We start from the raw sequence: 13,741 nt of genomic DNA on the forward strand, positions 1-13,741 counted from the left end.
ACTATGGTATTTTATTCATAAATTTTTATCTGCGACTTTGATTGGGATGAAACCAACGCCAAATTAAAGAACAAACTCGGGGCTACAGATCCATTGCTTGTACGACTCGTAACTCTTCCTAGAACTCCGGCTATGACCAAAATAAGTTGACGCTTGTGCAGTATACGGGAATAAAAATCCGGGTTGACTAAAAGGGACTATGAATCGATTTTAAGTTTATTTTTTTTAGCTCAAATTAATTAATTAATTAAACAAAGTCCTTTAGTCATTAATTAGTTTATTAAGACTTATTTACAAACACAAGTCAAACCAAACGATTAATTTAGTCACATAATAAGTATGCACAAGTAGGAGATGCACAAGTAGTCAAGTAGTCACAACATGATGCAATGAGTTTGCAACCTAACCATGACTCTAGTTCTCTAAAGTTCGGGATATGGTTTAGTCAATAGAGGGTCCATGGTTAATTGTCCAGATGCACCGCGCGGAAGCCTTTTCGTGAAGGGTTGGCCCGAGTGGATGGGACACCGTGAGTTTTAGAAAAAAACTCACTTCCATGGTTTGTTGAATTCAACATTCTCGGATGTACCCTTTGTTTCACCGAGCGTTCAATCGGATAGATGGAGAATGAATTCCTAGAGGGTTATGTCCATATGTAGAACACATATGGGTTTTAGAAAAGTGAGAAAAATTCAATCAGGAAGTAGGATCGAGCAAACAATACGAAAAACTGGTCGAAATTAGAGCGCATATTTCTGGCTCAGAATTGGGGGAAATTGGCGCCAGCAAACAGAGACTGGCGCCAGCTTTTAACTGTAGCGCCTGGCACCAATACTGGCGTCTGGCGCTACAACTAAAATGCTGGCGCCAAGCTTTGGCCCCTGACGCTACTTCCCACATGCCTCAGCAGCTTTCTGTGCTCGATAAAATTTTCCAGTTTCGCGCGGTGTTATTTCAGTCCTAGTTGTGAAAGATATTCCTCAAATTTCCTACGTGTAAAATCCTATGTTTTTAACTCATTATGGATGGTCTTTCTAATGAGATCTTTTTTATGCATATGACAATAATGTTAATCAAAACTACGCACATGAAATACTTAGAACGTTTCGAGTCTCATCCACTCATTCTAAATCATTTCCGAAACAAATTCAGGAATTAAAATAGAAATCGTCCCCAGTGGAGTCTCCAAAAACTGTAGGGAATATTTTCAAGCGTTAAACCACTAGCTTGAACCCCACTGTGATCATACACTAAAGTACGGTGGCGTCCAAAAGGGAAGAGAAGATAGAGCAAAAGAGTCGCCAACAAGTTTTAGAAACTTGTAAACCGTTCACGAGGTGAAGGTTACACCCCTTAACGATCCAAGAGATCGTCAACTCCATAAGGTCTAGAACCAAATAAGGGTTCGGGGATGAAGGTACAAATCAAACCTAAAAGAGATTGAACCTGCCCTAACAATAGGCCTCTAATTTATTCTGATCGTATTCATGTGCGCTTTTTAATTAACATGCAATCATTAGGATTAACCCTAAACCTGTTTATCTATGTTGGTTGAATTTAATGCACAAATAAAACTATTATTGGTGATTACTTGAATTATAATCACAATTAACCCTAACAAGATTTGTAAATATCTTATTAAGCATGATTACAAGTACAAATTCCCTTTAAACATGCATAAAAGGCGTGATCAAGCAATAAAAATAATCAAGCAACATAATAATAATCAATATCATGATTCATAATAATAATAATAATAATAATAATAATAATAATAATAATAATAATAATAATAATAATAATAATAATAATAATAATAATAATAATAATAATAAGAATAATGATTAATAAAATAATCATCATCGAAATAATAATAACAATAATATTCCCAATCATCATAAATTATAACAATTATAATAATTATCATGTTCATGTTAATATTAAAGCATAATAAAAATAGCAAGATCCTAAGCATGATACTAACAAGATTAATAACAAACCCTAGCATGTCACTAAGAAATAAAAATCAAATCTTTAGCCCTAACATGATACTAACAATCATAAATATTAGGAAGAATATAGGAAGCATCGTAACAATCATATTTAGTATTAAGTTACCCTAGACATGATACTAGGAATATCATAATAACAATATAAACATGATTTCTACATCAATATATCAATAAATCAATTAAAACACTTACTTTGATGCTTCGTATCTCTTTCTAATAACAAAATACACACTTTAGTAATGTCAAGGAAAATAATAAAACAAACAATTAAATTAAATAATTGAAAGAGAGATTTGGGACCAAACCCTCAGAAATTAAAACTTTCACGTCTAGGGCGAAGGCAACTACGAATATGGCTAGGTGTTTCTAGATCTTGCGAATGCGGAATTTTGTATGCGAAAACAAGGTTTAGAGAAAGAAAGAAAGAATGAAAGATGAATGATTGTAGGCGAATGCTAATTAAAACTGATTGTAGATGAGAACTCGTGAATGATGAGAATTGGTGAATGAAAACGGAGTTTTTAATACGCTATTTATAGAGAAAATCAGCCAAAAAGATAAAATTAACAAAACAGAGTCTGATGCACAAAAAACTGAGTTGGCGCATACCCTGGCTAACTGGCGCTAGGCACTAACACTAGCGCCAACGGCTAGTGCTAGGCGCTAGGCCTGGAGTCAGGCGCCAAGCCTGGTTTTAACGCGTTTTCGAAAATCAAATAAGTTTGCCGTACTGGAGGATAAAATCATATAATTTCCTCGAAAATGTTATTTGATTTTAATTAAAACTCCGAAAAGTCAACAAAAGTCAATTTATCAATGCTAATTGAATTAGGAATGAAAAATAACCTTCTAGAAAAATCTAGAAGACTAAAACCATTCCTAATTGCATTAGGAATGATAAATCCTAATAGGCCCTCCCCTAGATCATTGGGCCGCATATAAGGCTCAAAACGGGCCCTGTTTAATAAATTGGCCATAACTTCCTCAATATTCATCGAAATTTGGCTTATAATATATCGTTGGAAAGCTCTTGTCAAGCCCCATCCAACTACACCATTATTGGACGCATGTCATGGGCCAACCAAACTTGATTGGATGTTTTCTTAAAATAAGTTTTCAAAAACAGAGAGAAGAGAAAAGAATTAAAACTTTCCGCAACACTAGACTTGCCACACTTTCGCTTCATTCGATTATGATTCGACGTGAAAGGTACTCATCACTGGGCTTGGTTTTGGGGAGACACAAATGGTTGTCTACACCTGTATATAGGCTTCCGCCTCTCGTAAGGCTTCCTGTAAAGTGAAAATTTGTTTGCGAACGAGTTCATACTTCAAAGTAGACCCGTCCTTCAGACCCTTACAGAAGTCTGTGAAGGCGACCTCATCAGGCAAGCCATGAATCTAGATTCGTACCAGATTCAACCGCGTGACATAGGAACGCAGGCCTTCTCTATCTCCCTGTTGTACATTGGCCAAATCAAGGCTTTTCTTTTTGGCAGGGATGTTCATAGAGAAGTTTGAAGCGAACAAGAACGCAAGCGTCCTGAAGCTATTGATACAACCAGCAGACAGATTGCTGAACCACTGTTGGGCTATGCCCTTTAGGGTGGCTGGAAAACAAAGACACCATGCGGCATTATCCAACCCTTGTAAATACATGAGGTGGGTGTATGCTAGCAGGTGGTCTTCTGGGTTGGAGGTCCCATCATAGGTTCCAACCAGAACATTTTTAATCTTGGCCGGCTGTTCGGCTTTGGTTATTTCCCTGGAGAAGGCAGAGGATTGATCTCCAAGGTGTTGTAGCCTAAGCTGCCAGTCCATCGGCTAATAGCCGTATGCCGCCTGGCCTTTAAAGAGGGAAGGCTGCATGTAAGGTAAAGCAGGCGACTGGTACAATGGCGGAGCCATGTACTAGGCCGACTGAATCACATGAGGGCCAGGCTGAACCCGTGGGCTGCTTGCTGGAGTCTCATGTACAGACTGGGAATACCTCGCAGAGGTATTCCGAAAGCTATCATGGTAGGTCGACGTTGAAGCCTACTCTGATAGCTGGGTTTTCTATTGCTTAATGTAATGTCGAGCTCAGAGAATGTTTTCTTGCTACCATCCGGCTGTATGTGTCGGATGGCTTTTCTTGTGCCAAGCCTTCTCTGTAGGACTAGGATGAGGAGTTGGCTGGCGGTCCCTGACCTACTTCTGTTTGCCATCTTGAGCTGGCTTCTTGGCCGACTGGTCCTTTCTAGGAGTAGGCGACTTCTTGGAGGCAAGTTGTTTGATTTTACCCCTGAGACTGCTCAGGAGTTTTATGAGTTCATCTCGAGTGACGGTAGTTGATCCTGCTTCCTGGGAAGGATCACCCGTCCGCACCGAGGGCTTCTGTGGCTGACCAGCAGTTTTGCTTGGCTCCGCCTGATCAGTGTGACGCTCCCGCTTTTCCTTACTGCGGATGCGTCTAGAGATGAGGGACCCGTTAGGATCCACATAGGTTTTAATGTCAGCGTCATCCCCTAAGTCATGGTCCATCTGGACCACTATGTTTTCTGGAGGCTGATTGGTCTCAGGATTCGGTACAGGGACTTGTGAAGCCATCTCAGAGGTACTCTACCCACAGACGGCGCCAAATGTTTCGGGGGTTTTTGTCCCTCTGGAGAGTTACAACACTAAGACTAGATTCAGCAAAGGGCGCCTGTACCTACAAAGCAAACGGACCACCGGATGGTCGGTGGTCCGCCACCGAAGATTAAGTTAGTAAGTATTCGGAGTAAAACATGCGGAAATAAAGTTATCTGCTCGGATTCCAAGCTCAGGTAAGGTGATGTCTGTTCCTTGAAAACGAAAGCTCTGTAATAAATGTGGAAGTGACGTGTTGTCTCGTATTCCGTGTCTCCCTGTCATAAATGAAAGAACTGTCCCTATTTATAGGGTCTTTTGGAAAAGTGTGCCCTCCCTAGGATCTGGTTACCTAGGGATTAGGTCAGGCCGCAAAACTGCGCCTCAAGGTTTGGGCCCTTGAAGGTCGCCATTCCAGAAGCAATGTCTGAGTGACACGTGTCATTGAGCCTAAAAGGCTTTTAGGCATCTCTTAGGGTGACACATGTCTCCCTCTTAATGGTCCATGTTGGATCATCAATCATCCCAGATCAGAGGAATGTCTGCCTACCACGTGTCACCATCTCAATGGTCCAGGTGGCACCTCTACCAATGACACGTGGCGGCTTCCGATTGGGCCACTTAGCCGGGTATAAAAATACCCAAATCACTTGGCACTCATGGGAAGTGGGAATTAACGTATACAATTAGGGAGAACGAGTAGGGACAAGGAAAGAAGGGTGCCACCAACAAGTTTTTAAGGAACTTGTAAACTATTCACGGATCATTATAAGGAACCAAGAGAAAGGGACAATGATAGGCAACAACGATTGAACCGTGAAGCTTACACCCCATTCATAATTCATGAGATTACTAACTCCATATGGTTTGGAACCACGAAAGGAGGATCGGGGATAATGGTACGAAGTGAGTCATGGAGTCACATTATCTCGTATATTGACCTCTACTCGATTCTTATAGTGAAAAGTGATTCTTGCGATCTCAAAGGCATACAAACAAATATTCAATTCGCTCCAAACTATTATTATGTTAAATTGGTTGAATATTAATGCAACACATAATTCTAAAATACCGTGATCACTTGAATTCTCAACAAGATTAAAAAGGAATCAAAACCGATTGTCCAAATTATCTTATTAGGCGTGATATTTCCATTACATATTCCCTTTAACATGCAATATGGTGATCAAAAATAACAATAGTATATACATTAATATCTGAAGCAATTTAACAATAAATTATTAGTCAAATCAATTATAAATAATAAACCTAATCACAATACTAGCAACAAAAATAAAAATAAGAGTTATTAAGTTATTAATTACTCAATTTTTGCGTTTCCTTGAATTGCTACATCGTAAGTAAACTGTTAGTAACTTCAATTAAAATATTAATAAAATTGAACCAATTAAATTAAATAAAAAGTAGAGTTTATTTAGTCCAAACCCTTAGTTAATTATACTTGTTATGCCTTGGTTTAAGTATAGAACTTTGGGTATAGTATAGACTCCTTAAAATGTTTACGGGAAGTATTATGGAAAAATAAGGTGGCTAGTGTTTAGGATAAAGGGGGAGAAGAGAATGATTTGTTGATCAAGCTTGTTGATGATTAAAAAAGGGGTCATATGACCTCTATTTATAATAAAAAATAAGGGTCAAAGAATAAGAAAAGATAAGAATTCGAATTGGAATAATACTCTTGCGATGGACATCAATTTTTGCGGTTATTGTTTTAATCATATCTTTTGATCTAGAAATCGGAATAAGAAAAATAATATGTTGTTGGAAAGCTGTTGAATTCTACTTTCTGACCCAATAAAATCAGATCAAAATCCTTTTGTATAATAAAAGATACGGCCCAAATAGTGGGACAGTGTGAGTTTTGGATAGAGTTTGGCATTTCATTCATATCTTTTCCGTTATAGCTCGGAATTGATATTATAATTTATCATTGAAAAGATAATTTCATGGGCTATCCAACCATATATGATTTGGATAAAATATATGAGGCACAAAAATTATATCTGTCTATCTTTGAACGTCTTTGAACTTGAATAGAATTAGGACTTTCAAAAAGAAAAGTTGTATTCAATTGCAAACTCTTTAAACTTTTCTTTTCATAAAGGATAATTAAGATCTTTTAGAAACTTATAGAAGCTTCCAATTTATCTTAATTTGTTTAAGGATGGGATTAAAGCTTTTGGACCCTCCACATGATCATTGGGTCGTAGGTAAAGTGGGTTTAGGTTTGATTTGAGCTCAATTAAGTATTTTGGCCATAACTTATTCGTTATAACTCGGATTTGGACTTATAATATATCGTTGGAAAGATAATTTCAAGACCTATCTAACTATTACATAATTGGACATATATTAGTGATCAAAGTTAACTATACTTAACGTTTTTACAAAAAGGAAACGAAATGATTTATTTTAAGGGACACGAAATAAGTGATGAGCTCGTCGTTTGGCACTGGCTCTTGTCGTTTGCGACATGAGGATTTTTATTCCAAATATGATTTTCTTTGATCCCGTGCTATTTTTCTTATAAATAGGGATCGTATCTCCTTGTTTTCAAATTATCTACATCTACAATCTACATCCTCTCTCTCTCTAAACGCTATAAGCTTTCTTTCTCTCTCTTCTTTTTCTAAACCTTCCCTCTCACAAAATTCCTCATACATTAGCTTTAGAAACACCTAGCCAAGTTCGAAGTTGTCTTCGCCCTAGACGTGAAAGGTTTGATAATTCTGAGGGTTTGGTCCAAAATCCCTATTTCAATTATTTAATTTACTTGTTTTGTTTGTTTAATATTTTCCTTGAAGTTACTATCGCGTATATTTTGTTAGTAGAAAGAAATACAAGGCATCAAAGTAAGTAATTTTATTGCTTTATTGATCTTTTGATATAGAAATCATGCTTAGATTATTTTATTGATTCCTAATATCATGTTAGGATGTTTTGTTGCTTCCTAATATCATGTTTAGGGTAATAATTAAGTTTATAATATAAATTATGATTATTTTGATGCTTCCTATTTCTTTCCTAATATCATGTTAGTATCATGTTAGGTCTTAAGCTTTGATCTTTGATGTTTAGTGACATGCTAGGGTTTGTTATTAATCTTGTTAGTATCATGCCTAGGATCTTGCTCATATTGTTATGCTTTAACAAGAATATTTTAATTATTGTTATCATGTTGCTTGATGTTCATTATTGTTATTGCTTGATCACACCTTTTATGCATGTTTAAAGGGAATTTGTACTTGTAATCACGCTTAATAAAATAATTAATAATCTTGTTTAGGGTGAATATGATTATAATTCAAGTGATCACCAATAATAGTTTTGTTTGTGCATTAATATTCAACCAACATAGATTAAACAGGTTTAGGGTTAATCTAATGATTGCATGTTAGTCAGAAAGCGCACATGAATACGAGAACTTTAAAGGCGTGATCAAGCAATAACAATAGGTTTACCCTAAACCTGTTTAATCTATGTTCGTTGAATATTAATGCACAAATAAACCTATTATTGGCGATCACTTGACTTATAATCATATTAGCCCTAAATAAGATTATTAACTATCTTATTAAGGGTGATTACAAGCACCATTTCCCTTTAAACATGCATAAAAGGCGTGATCAAGTAATAACAATAATAAGCATCCAACAACATAATAATTATAACAATAATAATAACAATTATAATCATTATTGAAATAACAATCATAATAATTAAAATACTCATGTTAAAGCATACTAATAGAAAGATCCTAGGCATGATAATAACAAGATCAATAACAAACTCTAGCATGTCACTAAACATTAAAAATCTAAGCTTTAACCCTAACATGATATTAACATGTTATTAGGAAGAGAATGGGAAGCATCGCAGGAATCACAATTGTCATATTTATTATTAGAAATTTTAGTTGTTACCCTAAACATGATAATAGGAACCATAATAACAACCTAGACATGATTTCTATATCATAATATCAATAAATCAGTTAAAGCACTTACTTGGATGCCTCGTATCTCTTTCTAATAACAAAATACACGCATTAGTAACTTCAAGGAAAATAATTAAACAAACAATTAAATTAAATAATTTAAATAGAGATTTGGGACAAAACCCTCAGAAATAATTAAAACCTTTCACTTCTAGGGTAAAGGCAACTTCGAACTTGGCTAGGTGTTTCTAGATCTTGTGAATGCAGAATTTTGTGTGCAAAAGGCTAGTTTACAAAAGAGAGAGATGATAAGTGACTTTTATGTCACTTTTAAGGTGTTTATTGAGTCGCTTTCCGGCTTATTTTCCAATAATTTAACTCTTTTTATCCTTTATTTCTATTATTTCCATATTCTTGTCTTTGGTCTTTTATTTGAGTGTGTTGGTATTTTTTAGTGTTTTAGTGTTTAGTATCTTTATTTGATTAGTTTTAGTTTATTTTCTTATATTTATTTTATTTGATTTTATTGTTTATCTTAATTTTTGTTTTTTGGTTTTTAGTTTATTCTTTTGTCGTAATTTTATTTTAGTTTATTTAGTTTCATTTTATTATTTATTTTCTTTTATTTGTCTCAGTTTCATCCTCGGGTTTGTTTATGTGTAGGTTCGAGTTCAAGGTCCAAGCCAATATCCCAAGCCTTTTTCATCCTCCTAGTTGCTCCCTCAATTCACCAAAACACCACGCACACCAGCCCACAGCCCCCTTAGACCACCATTAACTCAATAACAACAACAACAACTCAACTTAATTCACCTCACACCAAGAACCACCTCCAGCCACCAATCTGCCAGCAACAACCACCAGCTCCACCACTGCTGCCCCCTTCACCAAACAAAACAGCAGCCACCACTCACCACCTATCACAACCACAACAAGGCCCACAACAACCCCTGCACCACCGTCCACCAAAACCCACACCAATCAACCAACCACCTCACGCAACCACTTGAGAACCACCACCTGAACCACGCAATTCCCCTGTTCCACTCTCACCACCCACAATCAACCACCGAACTCCAACCCAATTACCAATCACTTTCAGCCACGCAACTGAACCAACACCAACCCCTGCACGACCGTTAATAACCAGCAACAACCTTCAATATTAATCCAAACACCTATTCGCACGAGAAAAATGCAATTCCAATTTGGTTCGAGCAAATCGTTGAGAGTTCGGTCGAAGTACGAGTTAGAGACTTTCAAAGTTATGTAAATTGAAGACTTGTGGTCGAACACACCCATGGTTCAACCGATCCAACCCCGTAGTTCGGTCGAACCTACCCGAGGTTTGATCGAACCATTTCACGAGCATCACACGTGATTTTTATGAGAATTGGACGACCACGATTACTTCAATTAATTTAAAGGCCGAGAACCTGATGATGCTAGATAATGATGATGTTGATTTACGGTGGTGATTATGATGATTGTTCGCTGATTGATAATGGTGAAATGAAAGCAAGAAGTGAAGGGAGATAGTGGTGGGATTTCGTGGGTCTGGCGGTTTTGGGGGGTTTTTGGGGTTTCTTTTTCCTTTTTATTTTCTTTTATTTTTATTTTATTTTATTTTAGTTTTGTTTTTGAATTTAGTTTTAATTAGTTTTATTTATTTATTTTATTTTTATTTAACTTGTATTATAAATACCCCCTTTGGGGTTATCATCTAACAACTTTAAATAAACATTTTATTTAGATAGATTAGATTAGTTTAGCCTATATTTTCTCTCTCTTAGGGTTAGATTAGGATTTTCTCTCTCTAGTTTAGGAGTAATTGTAGAGAGAGAAAGCTTGGATTTCCATGGATTTTTTGAGAGGTTGAAGAAGCAACTTTGTGGAACTTCTTCTTATCTATTCAATGAGCATTTTCTAACTTTCTCTCATCTTTATTTCTTTGCTTAATTCTTAGTTTTCGCTTTTTGTTTGTTGATTTGAGTAGATTAATTAGTTTATTTGTTTAATCTTGTTTTTATTCTTATTTTACCTTGTTTTCCATGTCTTTCTTCATTATGTTAACTTAGGTCTTGTTCTTGGGAATTGGATGAAGGTTATATTAATGAATTAAATGATTGATTGTGATTAGTATACAATTGTTTTTTGATTATTGTGTATGGGTTATGCTTTTATGGATTAGAATATTTCTAGCTAATCGATTCTATGCTCTTAATTGTGCTTTCAATCAATTATGCGAGAGTGAGTTGGTGAAGAGCCCTAAATTCTTCCATACCTTTTCTAGGCTAGTTGCACGAGAGTGAATTAGTTTAGTAGGATAATTAACATGCTTAATTGTGCGAGAGTGAGTTAAATGTGTTGATGTTCCTAATCGAGATCATTTCCATCTATTTGTATGATGTTATTTAATACATTGATGTGATTGGATTCCACTTTCCTTAGGTTTAGTTGTTTGTTCTTAGTCGTGTTTAGTTTAACCTCTCTCTATCTCACGACCTTTCCTAGTAGTCTAGTTGGCACAAATTATTACACTTAGTCCTTTTTGGTTTGACCCTTTACTTGCCACTAACTAGTTTAGTGTAAGTTTAGGTATTATAAATTTCTAATTTGGTTTGGGTTAATAGTCCCAACGACCTACTTTTACCCGCGACCAAATTTTGGCGCCGTTGCCGGGGAATATGGCGTTCATTAGTTTGTGTTGATTAGATTAGCTAGGTTCTTGTATATTATTTTATTTTTGTTTGCTTTTCTTTGTTCTTTGTAAATGGCATGCTTATCTTTTCCTCAATTTGATGGTGAACCCTACAATGATTACTTTGAAAGACTAGATGGTTTCCTTAGTTACCATGAGTGTTCTCTTATTGATGCTTGTGGTATAGCTTATTGGGGCATGAATGAGTATACTAGAGGAATTGTTGAGGACATGAATAATAGTAGATTTTGTCATTTGTCTATGCATGATGCTTGGTATTTCTTCACATGGCTTGCTAGGGATTCTTTAGATAGAGAATCTTGTGTTTCTTGTTTTGATTCTCAATGCCAAGATTCTTTTAATTTTTGCATGAATTCTCTTGATACTTCTTATGTGCCTTGTGATGATCCAAGTATGCAAATTGACCCCTTTCCCTCTTATGCTCATTGTGATGAGGTTTGTGCTAATTTTGATGATATGCAATTTGATTTTGATCATGAACCTCAACCCAAAAACATCGATGCCCAAATTCTCTCTCAAATGCAATATCTCACCCAACAACTCCAAGAGCTTTAAGAGGAACAAAAATTGAGAGAAGTGAGGCTTGCCCAAGTGATGAGTGCTATGTTTGATTTAGATGGACAAGAGGCACCTCACTTGGAGTTTGAGAGTGTTGTTGAGGATGATGTACGGCAAGGGTGTGAAGGTGAGGGGAGATTTTCTTGTCATAAGAGGATTTTTTAGGATTTTGATCCTTTTCATTCCCCATTTGAGCTTGATTGCCATCCTTCCCCTTATTCACTCCTATTGAGAGCTTCCCTTGGTGAGGATGTGAGTGAGCCATCTTCATGATTGAATGAGGGAGTTCATGAGGATTATGATGGTGAGTTTGAGAAATCAAGAGAGATTGAGAGTCCCTTGAGTGAAGGTGGAAGAGTTGTGAATGAAGAAAATATCGATTTTGTGGATTTCAACCCCCTTCCCCATCATGATGAGTCTACCTTGCATTTTTGTGACCCTTCTATCCATGAGTCTTTGGACTCATTTGAGGTTATGGCTACTATGTTCATTGAAGGTGTAACAAAACATTATAGCCTTTTGGGAGAGTTCATTGGCAATGCTTCATGGAAAAGGGATGAGTTTGAGAGAAACCTTTATCCTTTTATGCATGGTTTAGAGACTCTAGGCTTTGAGGATCTTGAGGGAGTTGTTGTTCATCGTTGTGATAGAGAGGAAGATGAGGTTATTTCTATTGGAAAGTTTTTGTTTGGGGGAGATTTGAGTCATGGGTGTTCTTTTGAGGATTCTATGATTGATTTTCATGCCCTCGTTGATGATGTGAGGCTTTGTGAGACCATTGTTTCTCCTCCCCTTCCTCATGTCCCTTTCTCAAGGAAATGTGACCACATCTCCTACTATCCCATGTTCCTTCCTACTTTTGTCAAAGAGCCTATTGAGGACCTTCTCTTGTTTGATGAGACTCTTCCTTTTTATTCTCCTATTATTGAGGAAATGGGTGATTGTGCCACCCAAAAAGATTTAAAGGAGGTTTTGCCATTTTATTCTTTTCCTTATTTTTCTTCTTCTTTCTCTTCTTATTTTCTTGATTTTTCTTTTGATTTTTCTTCTTTCTTTTAGCATCTTCCTCCTCACTTATGTGCAATAATCTTGTTGCACGTCCTCCTTCCTTCATTTGCCTACTTGTTATCCTATGAAATGTGTGGTAGTGCATTTGATAAGCTCTTTCGTTCATTGCAATATTATTTACTAGAGCGGTCTCGCTTGGACGTTAAACAAGCCTTTCCCAGGGAGTAACCCGAGGTTTTTATTGCTTTCATTTTCTTTTCTTTTTAGATTAGATTTTCTCTATGGAAATGTTTGTGTGCCTTTTGCTAGGTACATAACTTGATATACACTTATGCATTGGTTTGGATCAAGAATTAAGGAATTTTAATGCCTATTTTTGGTAGCATATGGAAATCGAGATTCAATTCAAGAGGAAATCGGCTTTGAAAGGTTAAATTGGTTCATTTGCGGGTAATTACACCCACCAATATCCGATAATATCTTTCCTAGCTCTTTCTCTAATGGTTGGTGACTCGTTGGACTTGTGTTGGTTTGTTAGATTGAGTTCTTTTTTTTTCCCCTCCCATGGATTATTTTGTTTATATTTGAGTATATTGTCTCACTCAAGCTTGGGGGGAGGGTATTCTATCATGTTTGGTGGGATGTTGATTCATTTATGTCATGCACTTGAGTATATACATTTCCATGTCTTTTCTTTTGTTTTTAAAAATCCAAAAAGCTTTTTGTTTACTTTTAAGGTAATTTTGGCAAAATGTGTTTTGTTTGTTCTTATTTTGGACATTTTGTTTTGGAACTTGAATCCTTGAATGTTTTTCTTCCTAAGTGGTAAATGTATGCACGGTTTGAGAGTATCATTGGTTGACTTAGGATACTA

This window comes from Chenopodium album, chromosome 5 (genome assembly GCF_948465745.1).
Source record: "Chenopodium album chromosome 5, dcCheAlbu1.1, whole genome shotgun sequence".
Lineage (NCBI taxonomy): Eukaryota > Viridiplantae > Streptophyta > Magnoliopsida > Caryophyllales > Amaranthaceae > Chenopodium > Chenopodium album.